The sequence below is a fragment of the Hyperolius riggenbachi genome, chromosome 9 (assembly GCF_040937935.1).
Source record: "Hyperolius riggenbachi isolate aHypRig1 chromosome 9, aHypRig1.pri, whole genome shotgun sequence".
Taxonomy (NCBI): domain Eukaryota; kingdom Metazoa; phylum Chordata; class Amphibia; order Anura; family Hyperoliidae; genus Hyperolius; species Hyperolius riggenbachi.
In genome coordinates, this window is record NC_090654.1 from 698302 (window position 1) to 714207 (window position 15906).

Consider the following 15906-nt stretch of genomic DNA (forward strand, 5'->3'; position numbering starts at 1 on the left):
TCCCCGTACACCTCTGCATGTAGAATGTGTGACATGTACAGGCTTCTTGTGTGTCCCCGTACACCTCTGCATGTAGAATGTGTGACATGTACAGGCTTCTTGTATGTCCCCATACACCTCTGCATGTAGAATGTGTCACATGTACAGGCTTCTTGTATGTCCTCATACACCTCTGCATGTAGAATGTGTGACATGTACAGGCTTCTTGTATGTCCCCGTACACCTCTGCATGTAGAATGTGTGACATGTACAGGCTTCTTGTATGTCCCCATACACCTCTGCATGTAGAATACATCACATGTACAGGCTTCTTGTATGTCCTCATACACCTCTGCATGTAGAATGTGTGACATGTACAGGCTTCTCCTGTGTCCCCGTACACCTCTGCATGTAGAATGTGTGACATGTACAGGCTTCTTGTATGTCCCCGTACACCTCTGCATGTAGAATACGTCACATGTACAGGCTTCTTGTATGTCCCCATACACCTCTGCATGTAGAATGTGTCACATGTACAGGCTTCTTGTATGTCCCCGTACACCTCTGCATGTAGAATGTGTCACATGTACAGGCTTCTTGTATGTCCCCGTACACCTCTGCATGTAGAATGTGGCACATGTACAGGCTTCTTGTGTGTCCCCATACACCTCTGCATGTAGAATGTGTCACATGTACAGGCTTCTTGTATGTCCCCATACACCTCTGCATGTAGAATGTGTGACATGTACAGGCTTCTTGTGTGTCCCCGTACACCTCTGCATGTAGAATGTGTGACATGTACAGGCTTCTTGTGTGTAACCGTACACCTCTGCATGTAGAATGTGTGACATGTACAGGCTTCTTGTATGTCCCCGTACACCTCTGCATGTAGAATGTGTGACATGTACAGGCTTCTTGTGTGTCCCCATACACCTCTGCATGTAGAATGTGGCACATGTACAGGCTTCTTGTATGTCCCCGTACACCTCTGCATGTAGAATGTGGCACATGTACAGGCTTCTTGTGTGTCCCCATACACCTCTGCATGTAGAATGTGTCACATGTACAGGCTTCTTGTATGTCCCCATACACCTCTGCATGTAGAATGTGTGACATGTACAGGCTTCTTGTGTGTCCCCGTACACCTCTGCATGCAGAATGTGTGACATGTACAGGCTTCTTGTATGTCCCCATACACCTCTGCATGTAGAATGTGTGACATGTACAGGCTTCTTGTGTGTCCCCATACACCTCTGCATGTAGAATGTGTCACATTTACAGGCTTCTTGTATGTCCCCATACACCTCTGCATGTAGAATGTGTGACATGTACTGGCTTCTTGTATGTCCTCATACACCTCTGCATGTAGAATGTGTGACATGTACAGGCTTCTTGTATGTCCCCATACACCTCTGCATGTAGAATGTGGCACATGTACAGGCTTCTTGTGTGTCCCCATACACCTCTGCATGTAGAATGTGTCACATGTACAGGCTTCTTGTATGTCCCCATACACCTCTGCATGTAGAATGTGTGACATGTACTGGCTTCTTGTATGTCCTCATACACCTCTGCATGTAGAATGTGTGACATGTACAGGCTTCTTGTGTGTCCCCATACACCTCTGCATGTAGAATGTGTCACATGTACAGGCTTCTTGTATGTCCCCATACACCTCTGCATGTAGAATGTGGCACATGTACAGGCTTCTTGTATGTCCCCGTACACCTCTGCATGTAGAATGTGTGACATGTACAGGCTTCTTGTATGTCCCCGTACACCTCTGCATGTAGAATGTGTCACATGTACAGGCTTCTTGTATGTCCCGGTACACCTCTGCATGTAGAATGTGTGACATGTACAGGCTTCTCCTGTGTCCCCGTACACCTCTTCATGTAGAATGTGTGACATGTACAGGCATCTTGTATGTCCCCGTACACCTCTGCATGTAGAATGTGTCACATGTACAGGCTTCTTGTATGTCCCCATACACCTCTGCATGTAGAATGTGTCACATGTACAGGCTTCTTGTATGTCCCCGTACACCTCTGCATGTAGAATGTGTCACATGTACAGGCTTCTTGTGTGTCCCCATACACCTCTGCATGTAGAATGTGTCACATGTACAGGCTTCTTGTGTGTCCCCGTACACCTCTGCATGTAGAATGTGTGACATGTACAGGCTTCTTGTATGTCCCCATACACCTCTGCATGTAGAATGTGTGACATGTACAGGCTTCTTGTGTGTCCCCATACACCTCTGCATGTAGAATGTGTCACATGTACAGGCTTCTTGTGTGTCCCCGTACACCTCTGCATGTAGAATGTGTGACATGTACAGGCTTCTTGTATGTCCCCGTACACCTCTGCATGTAGAATGTGTCACATGTACAGGCTTCTTGTGTGTCCCCATACACCTCTGCATGTAGAATGTGTCACATGTACAGGCTTCTTGTGTGTCCCCGTACACCTCTGCATGTAGAATGTGTGACATGTACAGGCTTCTTGTATGTCCCCATACACCTCTGCATGTAGAATGTGTGACATGTACAGGCTTCTTGTGTGTCCCCATACACCTCTGCATGTAGAATGTGTCACATGTACAGGCTTCTTGTGTGTCCCCGTACACCTCTGCATGTAGAATGTGTCACATGTACAGGCTTCTTGTATGTCCCCGTACACCTCTGCATGTAGAATGTGTCACATGTACAGGCTTCTTGTGTGTCCCCATACACCTCTGCATGTAGAATGTGTCACATGTACAGGCTTCTTGTGTGTCCCCGTACACCTCTGCATGTAGAATGTGTGACATGTACAGGCTTCTTGTATGTCCCCATACACCTCTGCATGTAGAATGTGTGACATGTACAGGCTTCTTGTGTGTCCCCATACACCTCTGCATGTAGAATGTGTCACATGTACAGGCTTCTTGTGTGTCCCCGTACACCTCTGCATGTAGAATGTGTGACATGTACTGGCTTCTTGTATGTCCTCATACACCTCTGCATGTAGAATGTGTGACATGTACAGGCTTCTCCTGTGTCCCCGTACACCTCTGCATGTAGAATGTGTGACATGTACAGGCTTCTTGTATGTCCCCGTACACCTCTGCATGTAGAATGTGTGACATGTACAGGCTTCTTGTATGTCCCCGTACACCTCTGCATGTAGAATGTGTGACATGTACAGGCTTCTTGTATGTCCCGGTACACCTCTGCATGTAGAATGTGTGACATGTACAGGCTTCTCCTGTGTCCCCGTACACCTCTTCATGTAGAATGTGTGACATGTACAGGCTTCTCCTGTGTCCCCATACACCTCTGCATGTAGAATGTGTGACATGTACAGGCATCTTGTATGTCCCCATACACCTCTGCATGTAGAATGTGTGACATGTACAGGCTTCTTGTATGTCCCCATACACCTCTGCATGTAGAATGTGTGACATGTACAGGCTTCTTGTATGTCCCCGTACACCTCTGCATGTAGAATGTGTGACATGTACAGGCTTCTTGTATGTCCCCATACACCTCTGCATGTAGAATGTGTGACATGTACAGGCTTCTTGTATGTCCCCGTACACCTCTGCATGTAGAATGTGTGACATGTACAGGCTTCTTGTATGTCCCCATACACCTCTGCATGTAGAATGTGTGACATGTACAGGCTTCTTGTATGTCCCCCTACAGCTCTGCATGTAGAATGTGTGACATGTACAGGCTTCTTGTATGTCCCCATACACCTCTGCATGTAGAATGTGTGACATGTACAGGCTTCTTGTATGTCCCCATACACCTCTGCATGTAGAATGTGTGACATGTACAGGCTTCTTGTATGTCCCCATACACCTCTGCATGTAGAATGTGGCACATGTACAGGCTTCTCCTGTGTCCCCGTACACCTCTGCATGTAGAATGTGTGACATGTACAGGCATCTTGTATGTCCCCATACACCTCTGCATGTAGAATGTGTGACATGTACAGGCTTCTTGTATGTCCCCATACACCTCTGCATGTAGAATGTGTGACATGTACTGGCTTCTTGTGTGTCCCCGTACACCTCTGCATGTAGAATGTGTGACATGTACAGGCATCTTGTATGTCCCCATACACCTCTGCATGTAGAATGTGTGACATGTACAGGCTTCTTGTATGTCCCCGTACACCTCTGCATGTAGAATGTGTGACATGTACAGGCTTCTTGTATGTCCCCGTACACCTCTGCATGTAGAATGTGTGACATGTACAGGCTTCTTGTATGTCCCGGTACACCTCTGCATGTAGAATGTGTGACATGTACAGGCTTCTCCTGTGTCCCCGTACACCTCTTCATGTAGAATGTGTGACATGTACAGGCTTCTCCTGTGTCCCCATACACCTCTGCATGTAGAATGTGTGACATGTACAGGCATCTTGTGTGTCCCCGTACACCTCTGCATGTAGAATGTGTGACATGTACAGGCTTCTTGTATGTCCCCATACACCTCTGCATGTAGAATGTGTGACATGTACAGGCTTCTTGTATGTCCCCGTACACCTCTGCATGTAGAATGTGTGACATGTACAGGCTTCTTGTATGTCCCCATACACCTCTGCATGTAGAATGTGTGACATGTACAGGCTTCTTGTATGTCCCCGTACACCTCTGCATGTAGAATGTGTGACATGTACAGGCTTCTTGTATGTCCCCATACACCTCTGCATGTAGAATGTGTGACATGTACAGGTTTCCTGTATGTCCCCATACACCTCTGCATGTAGAATGTGTGACATGTACAGGCATCTTGTATGTCCCCATACACCTCTGCATGTAGAATGTGTGACATGTACAGGCATCTTGTATGTCCCCATACACCTCTGCATGTAGAATGTGTGACATGTACAGGCTTCTTGTATGTCCCCATACACCTCTGCATGTAGAATGTGTGACATGTACAGGCTTCTCCTGTGTCCCGGTACACCTCTGTATGTGTATCTCATTACAATACATATATACTGTACATACACACATATAATATAACTTCTCACACACATTGCAGCTAGCCGGTAGAATTTGTGTAGCATGTAAAGCAGGGTAATATTCCCGTGGAAAGTTTAGCACAGAATCTCCTCTGTATGCTTTCCTAGATCTCCAGTTCTACAAGAGGAGCCAGCGACACCATTCCTCGCTGCGATTCCTGCCAGAGCTTCAGCATTTCAGCAGAATTACGCCTCTTACTGGAGACCCTTCTGGAAATATTCCCTCTACATATCAGTCACTTCATCATCATTAGTTGTATGTAGAAAGCATGTAGTATTTCCTAGCAGTACAAACACAACAAGCAGAAATGTGTGGCAATGGCCAGACTTACATGTCAGGAGTCTCAGAGCGCTCAGAAGTCTTTGGTTGAGTTTCAGGAATGATGAACGGTTCTCCTTCCACCACTAAGACCTCTCTGCCTGCTCTCTTTTCCTGCAAGAATCCCTCTTTCTGGTGCCTTTAGTCCTGGCCACTTGTTTTACCTCCTTATTCTTTATACATTCTCCATATAGAATAACTTTCCATGTCTTGGTGGGAGAAGATCCTGTGAAGTGTGAGAGTCCAGAGTGAGAAGTGTGGAGGAAATGTCTGCCAGGGATCCAGGAGATGCCTATGAGAAGGCTTCTGTGTATGGCAGGACTGCTAACATTCCCAGCATGCAACCTGGCCAACATTTGGTTTTCATTAAGGGCAGGAAAGTGTCCCTTCCACCTACAATACTGGCCTCAGTGATTTTCCTTCCTCTCACTTCAGAGTTCTATCATTCTCTTCTAGGAAAATAAACCGATTATATAAAGTGACAGAAATGGTGAAATGACCAGAATATTTACTGAAAGATGTTTGAGAAACTTTACAGGGAGTTGTGCATTTGTATGCATTTATCAGTGGCGTAGCAATAGGGGGTGCAGAGGTAGCCACTGCATCGGGGCCCTTGGGCTAGAGGGGCCAGAGGGGCCCACCTGTCACACAGTATTAGCTCTTTACTGGTCCTGTGCTGATAATATTCACTTCTATAGTTGATTTGAATAGTAGTGATCATTAACGCATTCCATTCCCTTCTTGCAAGTCTGACACTGTGCTTGTTCTTGATTGGTTATGGTGTGTAGTATCAATTGCTATGTATAGAGTGCTTTGGGGCCCCAATGCTAAACTTGTACCAGGGCCCATAGCTTCTTAGCTACGCCACTGGCATTTAGCATGGCTAGGCTGTGTTTTGCATCAATTACTATCCATTAATCTAGAAGCATTGGCGTAGCTAAGGAGCTGTGGGCCCCAATGCAAATTTTTTACAGTGCCCCCCCCCCCCCCCCAAGCACTCTATACATAACAATTGATACTGTGCTCCAAAACCTGCCAATGGCAACTACAGTGTCAGAGGTGCAGGAAGAGGCTGGGGAACAGCTTGTAATGATTACCACTAGTCAAAGTATCTATAGAAATGATTATTATGAGTACAGGACCAATAGAGAGCTAATACTGCAGTGGAGGGAGGGCCCTTTGGGGCCCCTCTAGCCCAAGGGTCCCAATACGGTAACAGTATCTGCACCCCCTATTGCTACGCCCCTGTCTAGAAGCTGAACTTCCAGGCCAGATGCTGCAATGTGCCAGAGGCTACAGAGGTGACCTCCTCATTGTACAGAAGGTCCCATATACTGAATGACTTACTGGCTCTGCTGGTGGAAACCTCAGGAGCAGCTCTGGCTCAGCACTGTATGAGGACCAAAAATGCCAGTGATAGCCGGACTCTCCTCAGTCATCGACCTCATGGTCACATGGCCACTGTAGGACCATAGGTGCTAGTCACATGGCCACTGTAAGACCATAGGTACTACTCACATGACCACCGTAGGACCATAGGTGCTAGTCACATGACCACCGTAGGACCATAGGTACTAGTCACATGACCACCGTAGGACCATAGGTACTAGTCACATGGCCACTGTAAGACCATAGGTACTACTCACATGACCACCGTAGAGCCATAGGTACTAGTCACATGAACACCGTAGGACCATAGGTGCTAGTCACATGACCACCATAGGTGCTAGTCACATGACCACCGTAGGACCATAGGTATTATTCACATGACCACAGTAGGTACTAGTCACATGAACACCGTAGGACCATAGGTGCTAGTCACATGGCCACTGTAGGACCATAGGTACTAGTCACATGACCACCATAGGACCATAGGTGCTAGTCACATGACCACCGTAGGACCATAGGTGCTAGTCACATGGCCACTGTAAGACCATAGGTACTACTCACATGACCACCGTAGGACCATAGGTGCTAGTCACATGACCACCGTAGGACCATAGGTACTAGTCACATGACCACCGTAGGACCATAGGTACTAGTCACATGGCCACTGTAAGACCATAGGTACTAGTCACATGACCACCATAGGACCATAGGTGCTAGTCACATGAACACCGTAGGACCATAGGTGCTAGTCACATGACCACCATAGGTGCTAGTCACATGACCACCGTAGGACCATAGGTATTATTCACATGACCACAGTAGGTACTAGTCACATGACCACCGTATGACCATAGGTACTAGTCACATGAACACCGTAGGACCATAGGTGCTAGTCACATGGCCACTGTAGGACCATAGGTACTAGTCACATGACCACCATAGGACCATAGGTGCTAGTCACATGAACACCGTAGGACCATAGGTACTAGTCACATGACCACCATAGGACCATAGGTGCTAGTCACATGAACACCGTAGGACCATAGGTGCTAGTCACATGACCACCATAGGTGCTAGTCACATGACCACCGTAGGACCATAGGTATTATTCACATGACCACAGTAGGTACTAGTCACATGACCACCGTATGACCATAGGTACTAGTCACATGACCACTGTAGGACCATAGGTACTAGTCACATGACCACCGTAGCACCATAGGTACTAGTCACATGACCACTGTAGGACCATAGGTAGTAGTCACATAGCCACCATGGGGATGAGGAGAGATCAGGGACGTTGGTACATTGAGTAAATAATTCATAAACAAATATTGTAAAAATAATGAGCAGATCCATTACGAAAAGTTCCTTTGTAAACGAAGTTCTTGTTTATATCCTTTCAGAATTCTTCTATAGCTCTGGTTCACCATGACTTAGAACTGTAGTCAAATCTATAAAAACGGCTTGACCGATTTGAACGAAACTTGGTATACAGATCCCTTACTACCTGGGATGATATGTTCTGGGGCAGTGAAGGCTAACCTTGGCACTCCAGCTGTGGTGGAACTACAAGTCCCATGAGGCATTGCAATACTCTGTCAGCTCTAAGCATAATTTGGGGAGGCAGAGGCATGATGGGATTAGGAGTTTTGTCACAGCTGGAGTGCCAAGGTTAGCCATCACTGTTCTGGGGTCTCGCGTCCGCCCTGCACACCTGGGCGGAGCTACAAACAGCCAATCAGATTCCACCCATTCATGTCAATGGAAAAAATGGAAAAGGCTGCCATTCTCACAGTAATCAAGCCAGAGTCCCCACACTTGGCACAGTTGGTCACTTGGTGACCGAGGTTACAAATCCAGGAAAAGTGGGCGGAGCATAAAACAGCCAATCAAATTTCAGCCATTCATTTTAAATGGGAAAATGTAAACTGCAGCGATTCTTAGACTGTCGCAGGGTTTTCAAACTTGGCACACTTGGTCACTGAATGACTGGGATTAATATTCTGTAAAGGGGGCGGAGCTTACAACAGCCAATCAAAATTCACCTATTGATTTTCAAGGGGAATATTTAAACTGCTGCTGTTCTTATACTGTTAATGACAGAGGCTTCAAACTTGCTACAGTCGGTCATTGGGTGACTGGGGTCCAAATTCACTAAAGGGGTGGGGCCACATACAGCCAATCAGATTTCCTTGGTGGATAAACTGCTTCCATTCACACATTTTTGATGCCAGGAACCTGAAACCTCAACTTGCTCATTGAGTGACTGTGTGTTCAGTTTACAAAATGTGGGAGGAGCCAAAACAAATTTTACTGGGAAAATATAAACTGCAGCCATTTTTACACCGTTAATGTCAGGGTTCTCAAACTTTGCACAGTTGGTCATTGGGTGAATGAGATTAAGATTTTGAGAGGTGGGTGGAGCCTACAATAGCCAATAAAAATTCTCCTTTTGATTTTCAAAGGGAATATTTAAGCTGCTACCATTCTTATACTGTTAATAGCAGATGCCTCAAACCTGGTACAGTTGGTCACTGGGTGACTAGGGTTCAAATTCAGAAAGGGGGTGGAGCCACAAACAGCCAATCAGATTTGTTTATTTTTCAATGGGAATATACAAAGTTTTGATACCAAGGACCCCCAAAGCTGATAAACTTGATAATTGAGTGACTGTATGTCAAGGTTAGAAAAAGTGGGCGGTATCAGCAACTTAATTTTTACATGGTAGGGTTCCCAAACTTGACACAATTGGCCACTGGGTGACTGGGATTAATATTCAGAAATGTGGTTGGAGCCTACAACAGCCAATCAAAATTCACCTATTGATTTTCAAGGGGAATATTTGCATTGCTACTATTCTAACACTGTTAATAGCAGAGGCCTCAAACATGATACAGTCAGTCATTGGGTGACTGGGGTTTAAAGGGGTTCTTTCGCGAAAAAAGTAGGCAGTTAAAAAATGTGACAGATGACAGGTTTTGGGCCAGTCCATCTTTTTAAGGGGGATTCTCAGGGCTTTCTTTAGTTTTCAACAGCATTTCCTGAACAACAGTTGCAAAATCTAACTAACATAATAGTGTGCAAGTGATTAGGGAGGCCGGCTGGTATCTTACTATTTTGGCAGTTAAACTGCTGTTCAGGAAATGCTGTTGAAAACAAAGAAAGCCCTGAGAATCCCCCTTAAAAAGATGGACTGGCCCAAAACCTGTCATCTGTCACATTTTTTAACTGCCTACTTTTTTCGCGAAAGAACCCCTTTAAATTCTGAAAAGGGAGCGGGCCAAAAACAGACAATCAGATTTGTTTCATTTCATGGGAAAATACAAATTATGGATGTCAAGGACCACAAAGCTCACAAAATTGGACACTGAGTGACTGTGTGTCCAGGTTACAAGAAGTGGGCGGAGCTAAAAACAAATTTCACTGGGAAAATATAAACTGCAGCCATTCTTACACTGTTAATGGCAGGGTTCTCAAACTTTGCCCAGATGATTACTAGTGATGTCGCGAACCTCCGATTTTCGGGTCGCGAACTTCCGCGGAAGGTTCGGTTCGTGAACCGCAATAGACTTCAATGGGGAGGCGAACTTTGAAAAATAGAAAAAATTATGCTGGCCACAAAAGTGATGGAAAAGATGTTTCAAGGGGTCTAACACCTGGAGGGGGGCATGGCGGAGTGGGATACATGCCCAAAGTCCCGGGGAAAAATCTGGATTTCATGCAAAGCAGCGTTTTAAGGGCAGAAATCACATTGAATGCTAAATTGCAGGCCTAAAGTGCTTTCAAACATCTTGCATGTGTATACATCAATCAGGGAGTTTAATTAGAGTTCTGCTTCACACTGACACACCAAACTCAATGTGTAACGCACCGCAAACAGCTGTTTGCGTAGTGATGGCCGTGCTGGACTGGTGCGCACCATGATGAGAGTGCAGGTGATGGCAGTTTTCAAGCCCATATGGTCGCCGGGCTGAGGTAGCTGAATGACAGAACAGTGACTGTCCAGCTGATCAAATTTGGTCTGACCACAATGAAGCAGCCACCTTATTATCTTTGGTGTGCCACCCCCACCCGAGACACTCATATAGCCGGCGGTCATTGCTTCATTGTGATACGCAAGCCCCTTCACCGCGGCAAGGTAATGATCACGAAGGGGGATGGGCACATGTACATGCCTTTTGTTTTTTTGTTGCAGCCGCCCGCAGTGCAGCCAGAAAAATTAGGCAGGCATGTACACGCACCAGAAAAAAATTAGTAGAGCAAAATTCAGGAATCCGCCTAGAGTCCTGGACCCTGTTGGTGGTGGCGGAGAAGGCAAGCGGCCTGCAGGCAAAGATGCTGTGTGTGGGGACTGATTTAGTCTTCGGTCGTGCAGTAGCCCTCCGGGATCCATGCCTCATTTATTTTGATAAAGGTCAGGTACTGAACACTGTCGTGACTTAGGCGACTTCTCTTCTCAGTGACAATGCCTCCAGCTGCACTGAAGGTCCTTTCTGACAGGACGCTTGCGGCAGGGCAAGAGAGAAGTTGGATGGCAAATTGGGACAGCTCTGGCCACAGGTCAAGCCTGCGCAACCAGTAGTTCAAGGGTTCATCGTCGCTGCTCGCAGTGTCTACATCCACACTCAAGGCCAGGTAGTCGGCTACCTGCCGGTCCAGGCGTTGGTGGAGGGTGGATCCGGAAGGGCTATGGCGAGGTGTTGGAGTAAAGAATGTCCGCATGTCCGACAACACCCTGAGATCGCTGGATTGTCCTATACTTGCCTGCGTGGACTTGGGAGGAGGAGGATTACTGCCAGTGGTACCTTGATTGCTTTGTGCTGTCACATCACCCTTAAATGCATTGTAAAGCATCCTTGCCAGCTTGTTCTGCAAGTGCGGCATCCTTCTGTTGAGTTGGTAAGAGGTCCGCCACTTTGTGCCTGTACTGAGTGTCTAGTAGCGTGGCCACTCAGTACAGGTCATTCCCCTTGAGTTTTTTGATACGGGGGTCCCTCAACAGGCTGGACAACATGAAAGAGGCCATCTGCACAAAGCTGGATGCAGACATACTCTCCATCTCCTCTTGCTCTTCCTCAGTGACGGGATGCAACTCCTCTTCCTCCCCCTAGCCACGAACAATACCACGGGAACGTGGAGCAGCAGAATCCCCCTGTGACGGCTGCTGCAGTTGTTCTTCTTCCGCCGCCTCTTCCTCCTCCACAGAAACACCTTCCTCATCATCATCATCCGAGTCTGACTCCTCTCCTTCCCCACATGACTCCTCTTCTTCCTCCTCCTCCTCCTCCCCCCTCTGTGCTGCCGCAGGTGTTGTGGAAACATCTGGTTCGGATGAAAATTGCTCCCACGACTCCTCCTGCCGTAACTGTTCTCTTTCACGCTCCTCCACAGCTGTATCCACCACTCTACGCACGGCACGCTCCAGGAAGTATGTGCAGGGGATCAAGTCGCTGATGGTGCCCTCAGCACGACTCACCAGTTTGGTCACCTCCTCAAAGGGCTGCATGATCCTGCATGCATTTCGCATCAGTGTCCAGCTGTTGGGCCACAACATCCCCATCCTCCCAGATTGTGTCCTTGTACTGTAATGATACAGGTACTGGGTGACGGCTTTCTCCTGGTGTAGCAGGCGAGAGAACATCAGCAGGGTGGAATTCCACCGAGTCGGGCTATTGCATATCAAGCGTCTCACCGGCAAGTTGTTTCTACGCTGAATGTCCGCAAAGCGTGCCATGGCCGTGTAAGACCACCTGAAATGCCCACACAACTTCCTGGCTTGCTTCAGGACGTCCTCTAAGCCTGGGTACTTGGACACAAATCTTTGCATGACCAGATTCAGCACATGTGCCATGCAGGGTACTTTGTGTCAGCTTTCCCAAATTCAATGCGGAAATGAGATTGCTGCCGTTGTCACACACCATGTTGCCGATCTCCAGCTGGTGCGGGGTCAGCCATTGCTCCACCTGTTTGTTAAGAGCAGCCAGGAGAGCTGCTCCAGTGTGACTCTCCGCTTTCAGGCAAGACATGTCTAACACTGCGTGACACCGTCATACCTGGCATGCAGCATAGGCCCTGGGCAGGGCCGGTTTAAGCAACAATGGGGCCCCAGGGCAAAATAAACCTGGGGTCCCCCCAACATATACCTCTGAACAAAAATTGGCATTAGGGGACCTTTTTTGCAGCTGGTATAGTCAGGGTGTGAAGTCCCAATCTATTGGAGCTCCACATTCTGGCTATCCCAGCCTGCATGGGGAACAAGGGGTTAAAAAGTTTCAGGAGGGGGGACCCCACATAGTTAAAAAAAAAAAAAAATTCCCACACTCTAAACATAAAAAATAAATAAATGGGAAAATAGGAAAAAATGCCAGGGATCTTCATACAGCCATATTGCAGCTGTATAGCGATCCCTGGCCAAAGCGCTGCGGCTGCGTATAGACCCCCTGGAAACCCCGTCAGGAAATTTATTGCGCTTTCATTTGATGCATGTAAAATTACACTACCGTTAGGTTTGCTACTAAAAGTGACATTTACTGCATTTAAAAGTATAATTTTTTTGCTTTGAAACTTTAAAATCGATTTTCTCAAAAACTATAAGGTCTTTTTGAAAAATTGTTTTTTCCTCTTATTCCTAATGATCTCCTTAACATATCCTGCAAATTTAGGATTTCTAGCATTTAAGGTGGATTTGCTATCAACCATTAAAGTCGGCAGGTTTTTAAATGTGTATTTTTTCTCCTTTAAAACTTTAAAATCGATTTTCTCAAAAACTATAAGGCCGATTTGAAAAAAATTTTTTCCTCTTATAGCCACTGGGGGCCCCTACAAGCTCTGGGGCCCTGGGGCAGCTGCCTCCTTTGCCTTAATGGTAGCGCCGGCCCTGGCCCTGGGGTGCGGGGGCTGTGTAGCTGGAGAGGAGATCGTAGCACCAGCCAAGGTGGAGGAGGAGGATGATGACAGCGAAGAGGATGTAGCAGGCGGAGAGGAGGTGGAAGGAGGCCTGCCTGCAAGCCGTGGAGGTGTCACAAGTTGGTCCGCTGCGCAGCCACGTACTCCCTGCTTGCTGCCATCGGTCACCAGGTTGACCCAATGGGCTGTGTTCGTAATGTAGCGGCCCTGCCCATGCTTGGCAGACCAGGCATCCGTGGTCAGGTGGACCCTTGACCCAACGCTCTTCGCAATAGATGACACCACTTGCCTCTCAACTGCATGGTACAGTTTGGGTATGGCCTTTTGTGAAAAATAATTTCGGCCTGGTATCTTCCACTGCGGTGTCCCAATGGCCACAAATTTACGGAAAGCCTCTGACTCCACCAGCTTGTATGGTAATAGCTGGCGAGCTAATAGTTCCGCCACGCCAGCTGTCAGACGCCGGGCAAGAGGGTGACTGGCAGACATTTGCTTCTGACGCTCAAATACTTCCTTTACGGACAGCTGGGTACTGCTGTGGGCAGAGGAGAAGGAACCGCTCAAGGGCAGAGTTGGTGTGGAGGAGGGTGGCTGTGAAGGTGCAAGGGAGAAAGTGGCTGAAGAAGACGATGCACCTGAAGGAGGAAGAGGAGAAGGAGGGTGGCTTGTGTTTTGGGTGCTGCTTTTCCTCAGGTGTTCTTGCCATAGCTGTTTGTGCCTTTTCTCCGGGTGCCTTCGTAAGGCACTTGTCCCTACATGAGAGTTGGCCTTTCCACGGCTCAATTTTTGCTGGCAGAGACAGCAGATGGCTTTGCTCCGATCTGAGACACACATGTTAAAACATTTCCAAACCGCTGAGCCCCCCTCGGGTGACGGCGCTACGGTGGCATCAGCAGCTGACGTTGAAGGGCATGTTGGCTGGGTGTCCATAGCTGGCGATACATGGCGCCGGACACTGCCCCCAGCAGTTTGTGAGGACGAGCTCCCTTTGCTTCTATCATGGACTCGTCTCCTCCTACTCCTCTCTGACTCCCCCTCTGAACTGTCCCCCTGGTCATCTCCTCTATTGGGAACATATGTCGCATCCGTATAATCGTCATCATAATCCTCCTGCCCAGCTTCGCTTTCCTCAGACACCTCCACAACTGCTACTTTGTACTTTGGGCCAGGTCCGCATGAAATCACAGCAACACCACCTCGCACAGACCTGCCGGTGCCAGGTGGCCTTCCTCTGGGTCTGCCTCTACCCCTTCCTCTACCTGGTTTGTCCATTTTGTCCATCTCAGGGGGGATGCTAGTTATATGCAGTGAGTTCACTCAACACAAAAGGTAGTTATATGCAGTGAGGTGGGTTCACTCAACACAACAGGTAGTTAGATGCAGTGAGGTGGGTTCACTCAACACAACAGGTAGTTAGATGCAGTGAGGTGGGTTCACTGAACAGTAAAGGTAGTTATATGCAGTGAGGTGGGTTCACTCAACACAAAAGGTAGTTAGATGCAGTGAGGTGGGTTCACTCAACACAAAAGGTAGTTAGATGCAGTGAGGTGGGTTCACTATACAGTAAAGGTAGTTATATGCAGTGAGGTGGGTTCACTCAACACAAAAGGTAGTTAGATGCAGTGAGGTGGGTTCACTGAACAGTAAAGGTAGTTATATGCAGTGCGGTGGGTTCACTGAACAGTAAAGATAGTTATATGCAGTGAGCTGGGTTCACTCAACAGTAAAGGTAGTTATATGCAGTGAGCTGGGTTCACTCAACAGTAAAGGTAGTTATATGCAGTGAGCTGGGTTCACTCAACACAACAGGTAGTTATATGCAGTGAGCTGGGTTCACTTAACACAAAACATAGTTATATGCAGTGAGGTGGGTTCACTCAACAGTAAAGGTAGTTAGATGCAGTGAGGTGGGTTCACTCAACAGTAAAGGTAGTTATATGCAGTGAGGTGGGTTCACTCAACACAACAGGTAGTTAGATGCAGTGAGGTGGGTTCACTCAACACAAAGCTAGGTATATGCAGTGATGAGGTGGGTTAAGTAAACACAACAGGTACTGGGGTATATGCAGTACTGTGTAGTACAATGTGCAGCTCCCTGTCACACACACAGGTAGTCACTGAACGTGCTGGTCTGCTGGCAGTGGCACACACACAGTATGAATTAGCAAGGCTGTGTATGCAACACAAGTGTCAGTTTGACACACATAAAAAAAAAAAAAAAACAAAGAACAGGATTAGCTCTGAAAAGAGCTGTTGAGGGGTGCTATTATAGCAATAATAATCAGCCAGGA

At 47.3% G+C, this 15906-nt stretch overlaps 1 protein-coding gene across 1 annotated transcript in view; it reads right to left on the reverse strand.

Annotated features, from left to right (window-relative positions):
• The window catches only part of DDR2 (discoidin domain receptor tyrosine kinase 2), a 549319-nt gene that overhangs the window by 485054 nt on the left and 48359 nt on the right, over window positions 1-15906 (reverse strand). The window contains exon 2 of the mRNA XM_068251775.1: window positions 5331-5543. The gene's annotated coding sequence lies outside the window, so the exon portion shown is untranslated. The remainder of the gene's footprint in view (window positions 1-5330; window positions 5544-15906) is intronic.